The sequence below is a fragment of the Mesoplodon densirostris genome, chromosome X (assembly GCF_025265405.1).
Source record: "Mesoplodon densirostris isolate mMesDen1 chromosome X, mMesDen1 primary haplotype, whole genome shotgun sequence".
Taxonomy (NCBI): Eukaryota; Metazoa; Chordata; class Mammalia; order Artiodactyla; family Ziphiidae; genus Mesoplodon; species Mesoplodon densirostris.
Genome location: NC_082681.1, coordinates 78,624,477 through 78,640,079, shown reverse-complemented (window position 1 = coordinate 78,640,079; position 15,603 = coordinate 78,624,477). Strand labels below are relative to the sequence as shown.

At 40.9% G+C, this 15,603-nt stretch overlaps 1 pseudogene; it reads left to right on the top strand.

Annotated features, from left to right (window-relative positions):
• Window positions 1–2,025: 2,025 nt before the first annotated feature.
• Window positions 2,026–5,787, top strand: LOC132481658 (sprouty-related, EVH1 domain-containing protein 2-like; annotated as a pseudogene).
• Window positions 5,788–15,603: the final 9,816 nt, after the last annotated feature.

Sequence of the window (15,603 nt, the reverse complement as noted above, 5' to 3'; positions counted from 1 at the left end):
CTGTGATTTATGTCAGAGTGTTCGGCCTATGTTTTCCTCTAAGAGTTTTATAGTGTCTGGCCTTACATTTAGATCTCTAATACATTTTAAGTTTATTTTTGTGTATGGTGTTAGGGAGTGTTCTAATTTCATTCTTTTACATGTAGCTGTCCAGTTTTCCCAGCACCACTTATTGAAGAGGCTGTCTTTTCTCCATTGTATATTCTTGCCTCCTTTGTCAAAGATAAGGTGACCATATGTGTGTGGGTTTATCTCTGGGTTTTCTATCCTGTTCCATTGATCTATATTTCTGTTTTTGTGCCAGTACCATACTGTCTTGATTACTGTAGATTTGTAGTATAGTCAGAAGTCAGGGAGCCTGATTCCTCCAGCTCTATTTTTCTTTCTCAAGATTGCTTTGGCTATAAACAAGACAAAAAGACAACCCTCAGAATGGGAGAAAATATTTGCAAATGAAGCAACTGACAAAGGATTAATCTCTAAAATACACATGTAGCTCATGCAGCTCAATATCAAAAAAATAAACAACCCAATCCAAAAATGGGCAGAAGACCTAAACAGACATTTCTCCAAAGAAGATATACAGATTGCCAACAAACACATGAAAGGATGCTCAACATCACTAATCATTAAAGAAATGCAAATCAAAACTACAACGAGGTATCACCTCACACCAGTCAGAATGGCCATCATCAAAAAATCTACAAACAATAAATGCTGGAGAGGGTTTGGAGAAAAGGAATGCCTCTTGCACTGTTGGTGGGAATGTAAATTGATACAACCACTATAGAGAACAGTATGGAGGTCACTTAAAAAACTAAAAATAGAACTACCATATGACACAGCAATCCCACTACTGGGCATAAACCCTGAGAAAACCATAATTCAAAAAGAGTCGTGTACCAAAACGTTCATTGCAGCTCTATTTACTATAGCCAGGATATGGAAGCAACCTAAGTGTCCATCAACAGATGAATGGATAAAGAAGATGTGGCACATATATACAATGGAATATTACTCAGCCATAAAAAGAAACGAAATTGAGTTATTTGTCATGAGGTGGATGGACCTAGAGTCTGTCATACAGAGTGAAGTAAGTCAGAAAGAGAAAAACAAATATCGTATGCTAACATATATATATGGAATCAAAAAAAAAAAAAGGTTTTCTGAAGAACCTAGGGGCAGGACAAGAATAAAGACGCAGACGTAGAGAATGGACTTAGGGGGAGGGGGAAGGGTAAGCTGGGACGAAGTGAGAGAGTGGCATGGACTTTAAAATACTACCAAATGTAAAATAGATAGCTAGTGGGAAGCAGCTGCATAGCACAGGGAGATCAGCTCGGTGCTCTGTGACCACCTAGAGGGGTGGGATAGGGAGGGTGGGAGGGAGACACAAGAGGGAGGGGATATGGGGATATACATATACATATAGCTGACTCACTTTGTTATACAGCAGCAACTAACACAGCAATGTAAAGCAATTATACTCCAATAAAGATGTTAAAAAAAAAAAAGAAAAGTAAAGGGAAGCTCCTCCTCTTGACGATGGTAAGAATCCAATATGGAGTAAATCGGTGGAGTGGAGAGATGTAGCTCAGTGGGGTACCTTGCAGTGCCTCGCAGGTGCAGCTCCCCCAAAACCGTGATTGGTCTGGCCTGGGTGGGGGAGGGGGCAACCTGGGACTGAGCCCCCTCCGGCAGCTGGCCCTCTCCTTCTCTCAGCACTCCCCGGCTCTCAGTGGCACATTTGTTTTTCCACCCAAATCGCTCCCTTCTCCGCTCTACCCGCTCCCAAGTCCCCAGAGCCCCTGCCGGCCTCCACCCCCTGGCCCCAGGGTGCTCAGTCCCAGCCCCCGCTACCTTGCCTATGCACCCCTGCCCAGGCACTTCAGTTGCCTTGCTCTAGCCACCCCACCCCCCAACCAAATCAGGCCATCTCCAAGATGTGAATAAGGGGGAGGGGGAGCAGACAGGAAAATGAAGGCTGCCCACCGCCACAGGACAGGTATGTAGGTGAACAGGAAAATGACCAAAGAAACACATGCAGGTGAGGACAGCTATATTATGCACGTCAAGGCTGTGGTTATGACCTCAGATGACTCCAGCCGGGGGATGGTTTCCACAGGAAGGAAGGTGGGATCAGTAAGGTCATGCACCCGGATGACAAATCGGCTTTCTCATCCATGGTGAATGACAGAAAGACACACTGGTGGTATTGGAATGCTATTTAAGAAAGGAATTGGTCTACACCAAAGCCAACCCAACCTTTCATCATTGGAAGGTCAACAATAGTAAGTTTTGACTTACTGTCCGAAGCCTTGAGTGAGGAAAGCAATCGAAGACCTTATAGGAAGCTCAACATCATCTTCCACCATCCGTAGCGAAGCTGAGCTTTGCAATGACATTTTTACAACAGCTACAGACAGTTCTATCAATAATTCGTCTCAGAAGAAGGAACAACTTATTCGGACAATCTCCTCCCTCACATCCTGTGAGCACCAGAGGATTTATACCCTGGGTCACCTCCACGACCCATACCCCACAGACCATTATCACCTGGAACAGCTGATGGCAAGGCCCTACTGCCAGGTGAGCTTCCTGGACGACTAGGAGATCGTGCACATCAACCCAGGGAGAAGACCTGGATGATGCACACTACGAGGACTACCGACGCCAGCGAGGGACAAATACCTGAACCCCTTGGAAGATGCGGGCTCGTACCTGCGCTTCGCCAAGGACAAGGTCCTTAAGCACGACTACAATTACCCCCATGAGGACTCCTCAGACTTTGGCATCAGCGTGGGGCCAGCGTGATCAAGACACATTCATTCCGGGGCAAGTCCCGGTGGTGGAAGGAGGACAGGGAGCGCTCCGAGTGGGCCGTGCGCGTACTGCCAGGACGCTTTCAACCATGAGGAAAACTGGAGGGGCCACTGTCAGGACGCGCCTGACTCCGTGAGAACTTTGCTTCAAGCGGTGAGCTGTATGTGGTGAGGATAGCATGCTCTATCCCTGTATATCGGACCCGAGGGAGACTATACAGACCTGTGCCTGTGCGATACTAGCTACGAGTTTTGCCTCCGGTGGATGGCTCTTACTGACTTGTGTTTCTTGGCCCCTGTTCTTGCTGTTACCTACCCCTTCGGGCCTGCTACTGCTGTGGAGTGATGTGCAGGTGCTGTGGAGGGAAGCACAAAGCGGAGAGAGAGGGAGGTGGGGGAGGGGGGAGAGGGAGGGAGAGAGAATATGACCTCATTTTTATAAAAAATAATCATATTTGTGTGCATAAATACACACACATGAAGAAGGTGTGAAAGACTGCACAAATTGGTACCCTCAGTGTTACAAGGGGAGGGGAGGGGGATATGAAAGGGGAGATTTTTAACTTTATCTTCTTGCATTTTTTATTTCACTTGTTACAGTGAGAACATATTGTATTTGTAACTTAAAATAAATTTTCAATTAAATAAATTTTCGAGGGAAATTTTTTCCCTCAAACCTAATTTTGCTCTTGTTCTCTGCTTGGGTTAACTGGTACCATCATTCACTTCCAAGACAAGAGACCTGCAAGTAATTCTAGATCTTTCCTTTTCTGTAATCTTCCACCCTTACACTTAATTAGTCACCAAATCCAGATTTTAGTTCAAAAATATCCTTACCTTCCTCTAATTAATAAATCCTGTCTATTCTAGTTCCTAAACCTCTTTTAAAGTCCTTCCCCTCTTTACCATCCCTGCCAATAAGGCTTTTTTTAGTTCAGAACTTCATCATCTCTCGGTATTTCAATAGCCTTTAAAATAATCCCGTTTGACTCCTCCATCCACTCTCTCTCATATAACACTCTCAGAATTATCTTTCTAAACAGTTATAGTGTACCACTGTTGGGAGACAAATGAATACATTTTTATTTTAATAGGCATACTTTTTATTTTAATATTCATAAGAAAATATATTAAACTAATGATTTCAAAGATTTTATTGCCTAGATTTAAGAAATTAAAATGGTGAAGGTAGAATATGAATAAGTGAAGTTGGAAAACATTGGTCTATAAGGATAAAGTCCACACTCCATGAATCTTTATGATCTAGTCCCATCCTACCTTTCCAACTTTGTCATCATAAATGTACCATTTCAATTAGGGAAAACTTTCTGATGGCCCCCAAACATGCCATGTTCTTTCATCCCTCTCTGCCCTTTCTCATGCTGTTCTCACTCATTCTCCTTAGTAAACTCTTCCTTTTCCTTCAGTATTCAGCTCAAATATTTCTTCTATGAGGATCTTTTTTTTTGGATGTGAATGTTTATAGCAGCTTTATTCATAATTACTAAAAGGAACCAAGATGTTCCCCAGTAAGTGACTAAATAAACAAACTGTGGTACATCCAAATAATGGGATACTATTGAGGGATAAAAGGGAATGGACTATCAACCCATGCAAAAACATGGATGAATCATAAATATATATTTCTAGGTGAAAGAAGCCAGTCTGAAAAGACTACATACTGTATAATTCCATTTATATGACGTTCTAGAAGAGGCAAAACTATAGTGACAGTAAAAACATCACTGGTTTACAGGAATTTGGAGAAGAGGAGGAGGGTTGAATAGGTGAAGCACAGGGGAATATTTCTGGACAGTGAAACTATTCTGTATGATACTGTAATGGTGGATGCTTTACACGTTTTTCAAAAGCCATAGAACTTTATAGCACAAAGAGTAAAACTTAATATATGTAACTAAAATGAAAAACCATTTAGGAGATCAAGAGATACAAGGTCAGAATGCAGAATATGAAAAAAGAATCTGTTTTACAAATGTATGAAAGAACCTTCCTGAAGTGGGTGGGGGCAAAGGTGCAAACCTAAGTAACTTTGTAAATGAGTTGTGTCTAAGAATATAGGCAAAAGGGACTGTACATAAGCACTCTATTCTGGTTGATAAAGTTGTCTCCCCTGAGGGTACAGGCTAGCAATTCTGAAACCACTATACATGTAGACTGGAATTGAACAATTAAGTACCTGATGGCGGATTATAGGAGCCAGTTTTCTTACTGTTGGAGTGGGAGGGTACAGATAAGCAAAGGGAAGAAGCTAAAATGATCCACAGGGTAGTAGATATGAATTGGAGACATTAGTATGAACTCATGTTTAGCTTAATACAGAGACATGTCTAAATATTTATATATATGTTGTTAAATTAATTAAATAAGGAGGCCATTAGACTGATGTGGCTCTAATGCCATGGTGGCCTATGTAAGCAGGCCAGAATCTAAGCCTATAAATGCCTCAAGGTTTCAAAATCACAGCGATAAGGACAACCAATCACACACAGCCAACTAGACTTTAAGTAATAACCAATCAATAATTTCCTTACTTTGCTTCTGCCTTTTCTCCACAGAAGTCTCTCCCCCGACCTCCTATAGTTAGAGCGACCCCAACCACCTCCAGTTTGGCGCTGCCCAATTCAAATTCGTTTTTACTCAAACTTCCCCAAATTTTAATATGCCTCAGCTTACCTTCCAACAGCTCTGGTATCCATAGAGGGAAATGAAGGAGACCCTGATGGTCCTCAGGAGCAATGAGCAAACAGGTGAAGGCACCCACTGAGCTCCTTGAGCCGCCCCCCTCCCGCTGCCTCTGGAGGTGGTGGGCAAGCCACTACCCCTTCCCAGCTCCGCAGCCTTTGCATTATGAGCTTGCAGACTCCACCTGAGTTTCTTTTTTCCAGATTGGCTCCAGAAACCAACAGGAGTCGACTGGGTCTGGCCCCAAAACCAGACTGGCTGAGGATTTTTTTACTGACAGTGCTCCCCATAGCACCTCTATTCTAGTACTTGCACTTTATAATATGGCAATTATTTGTTCATATTTGTGTGTTCCCCACCAAATTATGAACTCTTCCTGGACAGGGACTAAATCTTACGCAAATCCTTATCTCAAAGTCTCACCAAATACCTGGCCTAAGTAAGTACTCATAAAATTTAAGTTGAATGAAACAATTGAAGTCTGGAACCTGGAGCCAAGGAGAACATTCCCTAATTCCAAATCTGCTTTGCATGTTACTATAGCTTCCTGTCTTCTTTTAAATATCACCCTGGTCACCTAGAAAAGAACACAAAGGCCAGAGTCATAAAGGTTTCAGGGATAGGAACAGAAGAGATTAGAAGGGCTTAAGGTTGGGCCAAGCGGCACTAAGTTGACTATAATGTTGAGCCGTTTCAGTTTCTGTGGACCAAGCCTTCCTTCCTATCTTCCCTGTCTATCTGGTTTCTGACTATCTGGGGTGAGTTAAACCCACCAAGAATTTTGGCCCCAGCCTACCTCTGGGTAGCAAAAAGTGCCCTGGACAGGAGGTAACAGAATGGACATTGCTCTGCTGAGGTTTCATTTCCATGTTGACTTTGGAGGTCTCTGGACTGGTATTTCACTTCTAGATAAATCACAGTAGCTGTAAAAGTTGTTAGTGGTGGTGGAGGACAGAGAGACAGGCAAGAGAGGAGAGAGAGAACTAATATTGACTATTATCATACAAACCTCACACAGAAAACATTTAAGCACTTTCACTTAAGGTCATCCCTAACAATAGCCCCACTTCCTGTAGGAATACTGACTGGGCAGGCAGAGAGGTCCCCGAAGTGACAGTCTTGGAGCGATCCCTCTATATGCCTGTTGTTCCCTTCATACTAAATATAAGCCTTATGGTTTACCATCTCTGTGTGGTCTTTGGTTATAGCACTTGACAAAGGAATTAAGTGCATAATTGGGTTGATGTTTCCAGCTTTCTAGGGGCTCCTTGTCCTGGGAAACCCCACAGATACAGTCCCCACAATCCAAGAATAGGCAATATGGCATTGACCTGCCATAAAACTGTTAATATAAAAGGGTTTTTTTTTTTTTTTTGCGGTATGCGGGCCTCTCACTGCTGTGGCCTCCCCCGTTGCGGAGCACAGGCTCCGGACGCGCAGGCTCAGCGGCCATGGCTCACGGGCCCAGCCGCTCCGCGGCATATGGGATCCTCCCAGACCGGGGCACGAACCCGTATCCCCTGCATCGGCAGGCGGACTCTCAACCACTTGCGCCACCAGGGAGGCCCTATAAAAGGGTTTTTATTGAAAATTAGTTTTTGCTTTTTTAGTTATTGTTTGGGGAGTAGGAAATGGTGCCAATAAAGAAGCAGTAGATAAAAAGGGAACCTAAGTCCCTTTACTAAGCTTTTCTTCCTTTAGCCACTTGATTCTGAAAGCCAGAGAAGATTAAGCAAATGCGTGGACAGGGGTTGGGGGGTGGGGAATGGCTCATACAGAAAATGTGAAGGTACATGGCAGACATAGGAACTACAAACCTGAGAGCTCACTAAGCATTAATATCCAATATTTTAGAAGATGCTTATCACTTTATTTTATTTTTAAAAATTTTTATTTTATTAGCTTTTAAAATAAATTTATTTATTTATTTTTGGCTGCGTTGGGTCTTTGTTGCTGCATGAGGGCTTTCTCTAGTTGTGGCCAGCGGGGGCTACTCTTCGTTGTGGTGCGTGGGCTTCTCATTGTGGTGGCTTCTCTTGTTGTGGAGCACGGGCTCTAGGCACGTGGGCTTCAGTAGTTGTGGCATGTGGGCTCAGTTGTGGCTTGCGGGCTTTAGGCACGTGGGCTTCAGTAGTTGTGGCACATGGGCTTAGTTGCTCTGTGGCATGTGGGATCTTCCCGGACCAGGGATGGAACCCAGGCCCCCTGCATTGACAGGTGGATTCTTAACCACTGTGCCACCAGGGAAGTCCAGTATTCATTATTTCTAAAGTTGGAGTCACCAACATTGCAGATGATTAGATTCCACCTAGGGTTCTACCAGAGCCTAGCTGATCTACAGTAATAGAAATACCCAATCCAGCCCCCTCTAGCTTTCCTGTTTCATCTAAGAAGGGGTGGGGGTGTGCAATGAAAAAGCACTTATAAAGATTACAGCCCAGGAAATAGGAATATAGAATCCTTCCCATCTTCTGATATCATACCACCACATCAGTAAGACTCCTGTATAAAACAGGGAATTACAATGGAAAGAACTGCACATCTCAGACCTTATTTAAGAAGGACTCTCTAGGGAAACTCAAAGATGACAGGGGAAACAAAAAAACAGACACTGTAGGAAATTTTACCTCTGACACAGCTACAGTAAACAGTAAACTCAGCCTAACTCCTAGCCAAATAAACATACAATCTCACACCTCATGCCAATTTACCTGAGTTCCTTTTACCTAGTACATCATATGTCTACCTTTCAATAACACATTACAAGGCATACTAAAAGGCAAAAAACACAGTATAAAGAGACAGAGCAAGCATCAGAACCAGACTCAGATATGGCAGAGATTTTGGATTTACCAGAACAGGAATTTAAAATAACTATATGCTAAGGGCTCTATTGGAAAAACTGGACAACATACAAGAACAGATGTGTAATGTAAGCAGAGAGAATGGAAACTCTAAGAAAGAGCCCCCCAAAAATGATAGAAATAAAAACCACTATAACAGAAATGAAGAATGTCTTCTATGGGCACATCAGTAGATGAGACATAAATGAGGAAAGAATTAGTGAGTTTGTGGTATATACAGAATGGATAAACAACAAGGTCCTACTGTATAGCACAGGGAACTATATTCAATATCCTGTGATAAACCATAATGGAAAAGAATATTAAAAAGAATGTATATATATATGTATAACTGAGTTACTTTGCTGTACAGCAGTAATTAACACATTGTAAATCAACTATATTTCAATAAAAAATAAATTAAAAAAAGAATCAGTGAGTTTGAAGATATGTAAATAGAAACTTCTAAAAATGGAATGCAGAAAGAAAAAGAATGAAAAAGATGGAATATGCAATAACTGTGAGACAGTTATGAAAGGTGTAATATATGCATAAAGGGAATACCAGAAAGAGAAGAAAGAAGGAAAGGAACAGAGGAAATGTTTGAACTAATAATGGCTGAGAATTTTCCAAAATTAGTGACAGATACAAACCACAGATCCAGGAAGCTCAGAGAACACCAAGCAGGATAAATACCAAAAAAAAAAAATCTACACATAAGCAAATCATATTCAAATTACAGAAAATCAAAGACAAGATTTTTAAAGAAGTCAGGGTTAAAAAACACCTTACCTAGAGGTACAAGGATAGAATTACATCAGACTTCTCTTCAAAAACCATGCAAGCAAGAAGAGAGTGCAATGAAATATCTAAAGTGTTGAAAGAAAAAACCCAGCCTAGAATTCTGTATCCAGCAAATTTATCCTTCAAAAGATAACAACAAAACCAACCTAATTTAAAGATAGGCAAAAGACTTGAATAGACATTTCTCCAAAGAAGATATACAAATGGCCAAAAAACACATGAAAAGATGCTCAACATCACTAATCATTAGGGAAATGCACATCAAAACCACAGTGAGATACCACTTCATACCCATTAGGATATTAGGATGGCTATTATTTAAAAAAATCAAAAGACAATAATAAGTGTTAGTGAGGATGTGGAGAAATTGGAACCCTTGTGCATTGTTGGTGGGAATGTAAAATGGTGCAGTATAGAGGTTTCACAAAAAATTAAACATAGAATTACCATATGAGTCACCAATTCCACATCTAGGTATATACCCCAAAAGAACTGAAAACAGGAACTCAAACAGATATTTGTATACCTGTGTTCATAGCAGCACTACTCACAGTAGCCAAAAGGTGAAAACAACACAAATGACCATCAACATATGAATGGATAAACAAAATGTGGTATATATATACAATGGAATATTATTCAAACTTAAAAAGGAAGGAAATTCTGAACACGCTACAACATGGGTGAACCCTAAAGACAGAATGCTAAGTGAAATAAGCCAGACACAAAGAGACAAATATTGTATGATTCCACTTACATGAGGTACCTAGAGTTGTTAAATTCATGGAGACAGAAAGTAGAATAGTGGTTTCCAGGGGCTGAGGGAGGAATGGAGAGTTATTGTTTAATGGGTACAGAGTTTCAGCTTGGGATGATAAAAAAGTTCTGGAAATGAATAGAGGTGATGGTTATACAAAAATTTGAATGTAATTAAAGCCACTGAACTGTACACTGAAAAATGATTAAAAGGGTAAATTTTAGGCTATGTACATTTTACCATAATAAAAAAGGGAAAAATGAGACAGATCTGTAATACGGACAAGGAAGTATTTCTACATAGTTTCTGTTGTAGAAAAACTAAAAGACGTAGAAATACTGTTGTAATCTTAAAAGTCTATAAAAATTGCTTGTAGAAATGCTTTCTTTAGTTACCTCCCAGTTCTAAAGCTGTATCTTGATTAATTTGATTGTTTCCTATGTTTCCATTAATAACACACTTGTAAACCACTTCTACAGATGGCTAATCTCATCTCTTAGATGACAATTCTTATTAAAATTTCAGTAAGTAATTCTTTTTCCAAGTTTTTAGCTTCCAACATACTCATTATAGCACTAATTATTTTACCTGGCAATATCTATACACTAATCAATTCCCAGTGAGGATTATAAGACAGTCATGTCCAGTAGCAAGAAGGAACAAAAAAACTAGAATCCCTAAAACAGATGGTTAGTGATATGCTTTCAAATCTAGAATGTATGGAAAATGAAAATGTGACTCCTTGGTGATTCCCAGAAGAAATAACATTAACATAATACACTGTGTGGCTTATCAAATAAGTACTGTAGAAACCTAACTGGGACCATTTGGAATCTGACAGATGAAAGTCTTGTGGAAGTGGTTAGATGGAGTTTGGCTCTACGCACAGCTATTACACACAGAAAAAAGGGCCTGAAGAATATATACCAAAATGCTAGTATTGATTATCTCTGGGGAGTAGGGTACCCAAGTTCTCTTATCTTTTCTGTTTGTTTATCTGTATTTCCTGAAGTTCCTAAAATAAACATTTTAACTACTATAGTAAAAAAACTCCAAACAATAAAATTTATTAAGGACGTCACCAAAATGGTGACATAGGAGACCCTGGCCTCCATCCCCCAACAAAGATCAACAATTAGACAGCTATCCATGAACAAAACAGCTGTGGGAGAGCTCTGTAATCCAATTAAGAAACTTTGGCAACACAGTAGAAAAACAAAACCTGAGAATAGCTGCCCAAGAAGAGAAAAAAGATAGCTTCATTTTGCCTGTATCATCACATCCCCCAAGTAAGCATTGCTGAGTACCAAGAGGGGGTTTCTCAGGTAGAGGGTTCCCCTCACCAGAAAAGGAAGAGTGGGATGGGCGACCAGTTTCCAGCCTTTTGGGCACCACATGAAGGTCCCACTTCAGTTTCATTCCACCCAGACCATCAAAACTGAGACATATAGAGATGGCTAGGAATAAGGTAAAAACAGGGGCTACCAATACAGTCATGCAGTGGCAGCAATCGCAGTTCACAGTGACCTGCCCTGCAGACAAACAGCAGATTCTGCCACTGAAGAAACTAAAGGCCAACCCAGCCGCTGCAGACCCTCTAAAGATTTCACCATCTTTGCTCCATAGGTATTCACATTTGCTGATGCTAGCCACTGGAGTCCCTCTCCACACACACCCCACCAGAGCCTGGAAACCATAAAACTCCTCGAAGAGAACATAGGCAGAACACTCTCTGACATAAATCACAGGAATATTTTTTTGGATCTGTGTCCTAAGGCAAAAGAAATAAAGCAAAAATAAACAAACAGAACTTTATTAAACTTAAAAGCTTTTGCACAGCAAAGGAAACCATTGACAAAATGAAAAGACAAACTATGGAATGGGAGAAGATATTTGCAAATGATATGACCAACAAGGGGTTAATATCAAAAAATATATAAACAGCTCATACAATTCAATATCAAAAAACAAGCAACTGAATTTAAAAAATGGGCAGAAGACCTGAACAGATAGCTTTCCAAAGAAGATATACAGATGGCAAACAGGTACATGAAAAGATGCACAAGATCACTAATTATTAGAGAAATGCAAATCAAAACTACAGTGAGATATCACCTCATACCCGTCAGAATGGCTATCATCAAAAAGTCTACAAAAAAAAAGTCTACAAACAATAAATGCTGGAGAGGGTGTGGAGAAAAGGGAACCCTCATATACTGTTGGTGGGAATGTAAATTGGTACAGCCTCTATGGAAAACAGTATGGAAGTTCCTCAAAAAACTAACAGAATATCAGAGATACCTGCACCCCAATGTTCACTACAGCGTTATTCATGACAGCCAAGATATGGAAACAACCTAAGTGTCTATTGACAGATGAATGGATAAAAAAGTTGTGGATAAAAAAGTTTCTTTTTTTTATGGAACATTTTCTTGTCTACCTACAGACATACTTAACTTTCTCCACTCGAAACAAACTAAAAACACTTATATCCACCCTATTTCATTACAAACTCCTATCCTTTCTCCCTCCTTCCATTCATAGCCAGATTTCTGGAAGGATTAGTCTACATCCACTGTCAGTACTTTCTCCTTTTCCATTCATTCAATTCACTACAGTTTGGCTTCTGCCAAGATTCCATAAAACTATAAAGGAAAGCTTCCTGGTTGCTGAATTCACTGGCTTGTAGTCACATTGCCTAAAGCTATTTATTGTTTTTATTTCTCAAAAGTTCTTCTTGGCTTCTGGGTCACTACCATCTCCTCATTCTTCTTTCTTGCCTTTGTCAGACGCTCCTCTTCTGTCCAATCCTTACTCATTGGGGTTAAGAAGTTCATCTAGGCTTCCCTGGTGGCGCAGTGGTTGAGAGTCCGCCTGCCGATGCAGGGGACACGGGTTCGTGCCCCGGTCCGGGAAGATCCCACATGCCGCGGAGCGGCTGGGCCCGTGAGCCATGGCTGCTGAGCCTGCGCGTCCGGAGCCTGTGCTCCACAACGGGAGAGGCCACAACAGTGAGAGGCCCGCGTACCGAAAAAAAAAAAAAAAAAAGAAGTTCATCTGCTTACACAGCTTCAACTATCAACTATACAGTGATAGATCCCCAACTTTTTAATACTAGCCCCAAATTCCTGCTTAAGCTTTCCCAATTACTTATAAACATCTCTACCTATAGACTACAAGGGTACCTTAAGCTCCACTGGTCTGAAATCAGACTTGTGTTCTCTACTGCCCCAATCCTCCACGATATATTGGATTCCTTAATTATATTCTCATTCTCAATCACAAACCAAGTTCCCAAACTAGAAACCTTTGCTTTTGCCCTAACTACCTCTTCTTCCTAACCCTGCGTATTCAGTCAAGCAGCACGCAATTCTACTGATTCTACCTCAGAAATATAATTCTGCCAAACCTGGCCTGCACTGCCACAATCTGGGTTCAAGTTCTAATAATATTAGTTTGGACTACTTAACTACAACACCTGCTAACTAGTCCTGTCACCATTCCCTCCCCACTCCAGACCAGTTCAGCTTCCACACTGCTTTCAAAATGACCTTTACAAAACAAAACCAAAGCCACTCTTCTGACTTCCAAATTCCTACAGGATAAAATCTAAACTCCTTGGTCTAGCATATTAGGATCCAGTCTACCTTATGAGCCTCACTTTCTACCCCACCACCAACTCCAGCTATGAAGCTTCTCACCATTCCACAAACACACCAGGCCCTTTTATGTCCCCATGTCTCAACACATTGTATTCCCTCTTAGAACGTCCTTCTCTTTCTTCCTCACCTGACAATGTCCTAGGTGTCTAAGAAGGGGAATTTGCTTTTTTCCCTACAGCATCTTCCACATGTCTGACATGTAGACAATCTGCAATAAATACCTATAGCATGACTGAATGACAGATTTCATGCTTCAACCTAACACTTCACCTTCAGCCATACAGAATTGCAAATCCCTGCATACATGCTCTTACCTCCATGCATTTGTACACACTCTAACCTTCTAACTCTCAGGAAAAAAATGTGTATATGTCTTCTCAGGAAACACAAACTAGCTATCATTTATTGAGCAGTTTTACTAAGAAATTTATGTTCATTAGCTTATTTTAATCCTCAATCAATACTGTCATATGGGACTTCCCTGGTGGTCCAGTGGTAAGACTCTGTGCTCCCAATGCAGGGGTTCAGTCCCTGGTTGGGGAACTAGATCCCACATGCATGCCGCAACTAAGAGTCCGCATGCTGCAACTAAGAAGTCCGTGTGTCGCAACGAAGAAGCCTGTGTGCCATAACTGAGTTTGCATGCCACAACTAAGAGTTGGCATGCCACAACTAAGAAGCCCTCATGCTGCAATGAAGATCCCACATGCTGCAACTAAGAGTTCACATGCTGCAATTAAGAGCTGGCATTCTGGGCTTCCCTGGTGGCGCACTGGTTGAGAATCTGCCTGCCAATGCAGGGGACACGGGTTCGAGCCCTGGTCTGGGAAGATCCCACATGCCACGGAGCAATTAAGCCCATGCGCCACAACTACTGAGCCTGCGCTTCTGGAGCCTGTGCTCTGCAACAACAGAGGCCGCGATAGTGAGAGACCTGCACACCACAATGAAGAGTGGCCCCTGCTCGCCGCAACTAGAGAAAGCCCACACACAGAAACGAAGACCCAACACAGCCATAAATAAATAAATACATTAAAAAATTTAAAAAAAAAAGAGCTGGCATTCTGCAACTAAGAAGCCCCCATGCTGCAACGAAGATCCCATGTGCTGCAACTAAGACCTGGCACAGCCTAAATAAATAAATAAATATTTTTAAAAACACTGTGATATTATTATCATTTTATAGATAAAAACCCCCTGAGATTTAGAGAAGTTAAATAACTTTTCCATCTTGTAAATTGTGGGATTTAAATACAGGCCTTCAAAGGCTGAACCTTTAACCACTGTGCTTCAGACAATGTGTATTACACACAAATGATTGCTCTGCCCTCTATGTTCCTATAGCATTCTGTTCCCCTCTCTGTAATGGCAGTTACTATACGGAATGTAGTATTTCTGTTTATACAATATCATCTCCATTAGACTGTAAATCCATAGTGATAGCAACAAAGTCCCACTAATCTTTGTATCCCCAGTGAGTTTAGCACATTGTAAGTGCTCAATAAATGTTTACTGTGTAAATGAATTCCAAAACCTCTCTTTGGCAGTAGACTTTTTGTTGCTACCTTGCTTTTCTTCTTCTTGACGTATCCTTTCAATACTCACTCAACTACAAGCATTGAATGCCAACAACTTGGTAGTGTTTAATAAAGATCACTTTTCATATACTAAGTGAATTTGTCTGAAGTGATTAACAGAGGAATAGATCAGGAGTGCTTCTTTATTTATTTTTGGACTTTATTCTGTAACATTATTGATCGTGTTAATACTGTATTTTTAAAACATTTTCTTGTATTTGATGCAAAAACACATAATAGCGATGATGTGTTTTATTTTAGGAATCAAGGTTTTCAGTCTAAAAGAAAAGGAAATACAATCAAAAATCAAGAATTTAGGCACTGTTGAGGATTACTGTTGAGCTTGTTAATCATGTTAGTATTAACTCTTTTACTGGTATTATGAAGAATATAGAAACTGTTAAGGAGAGCAGTTAGGAGACATTTTCTGACTCA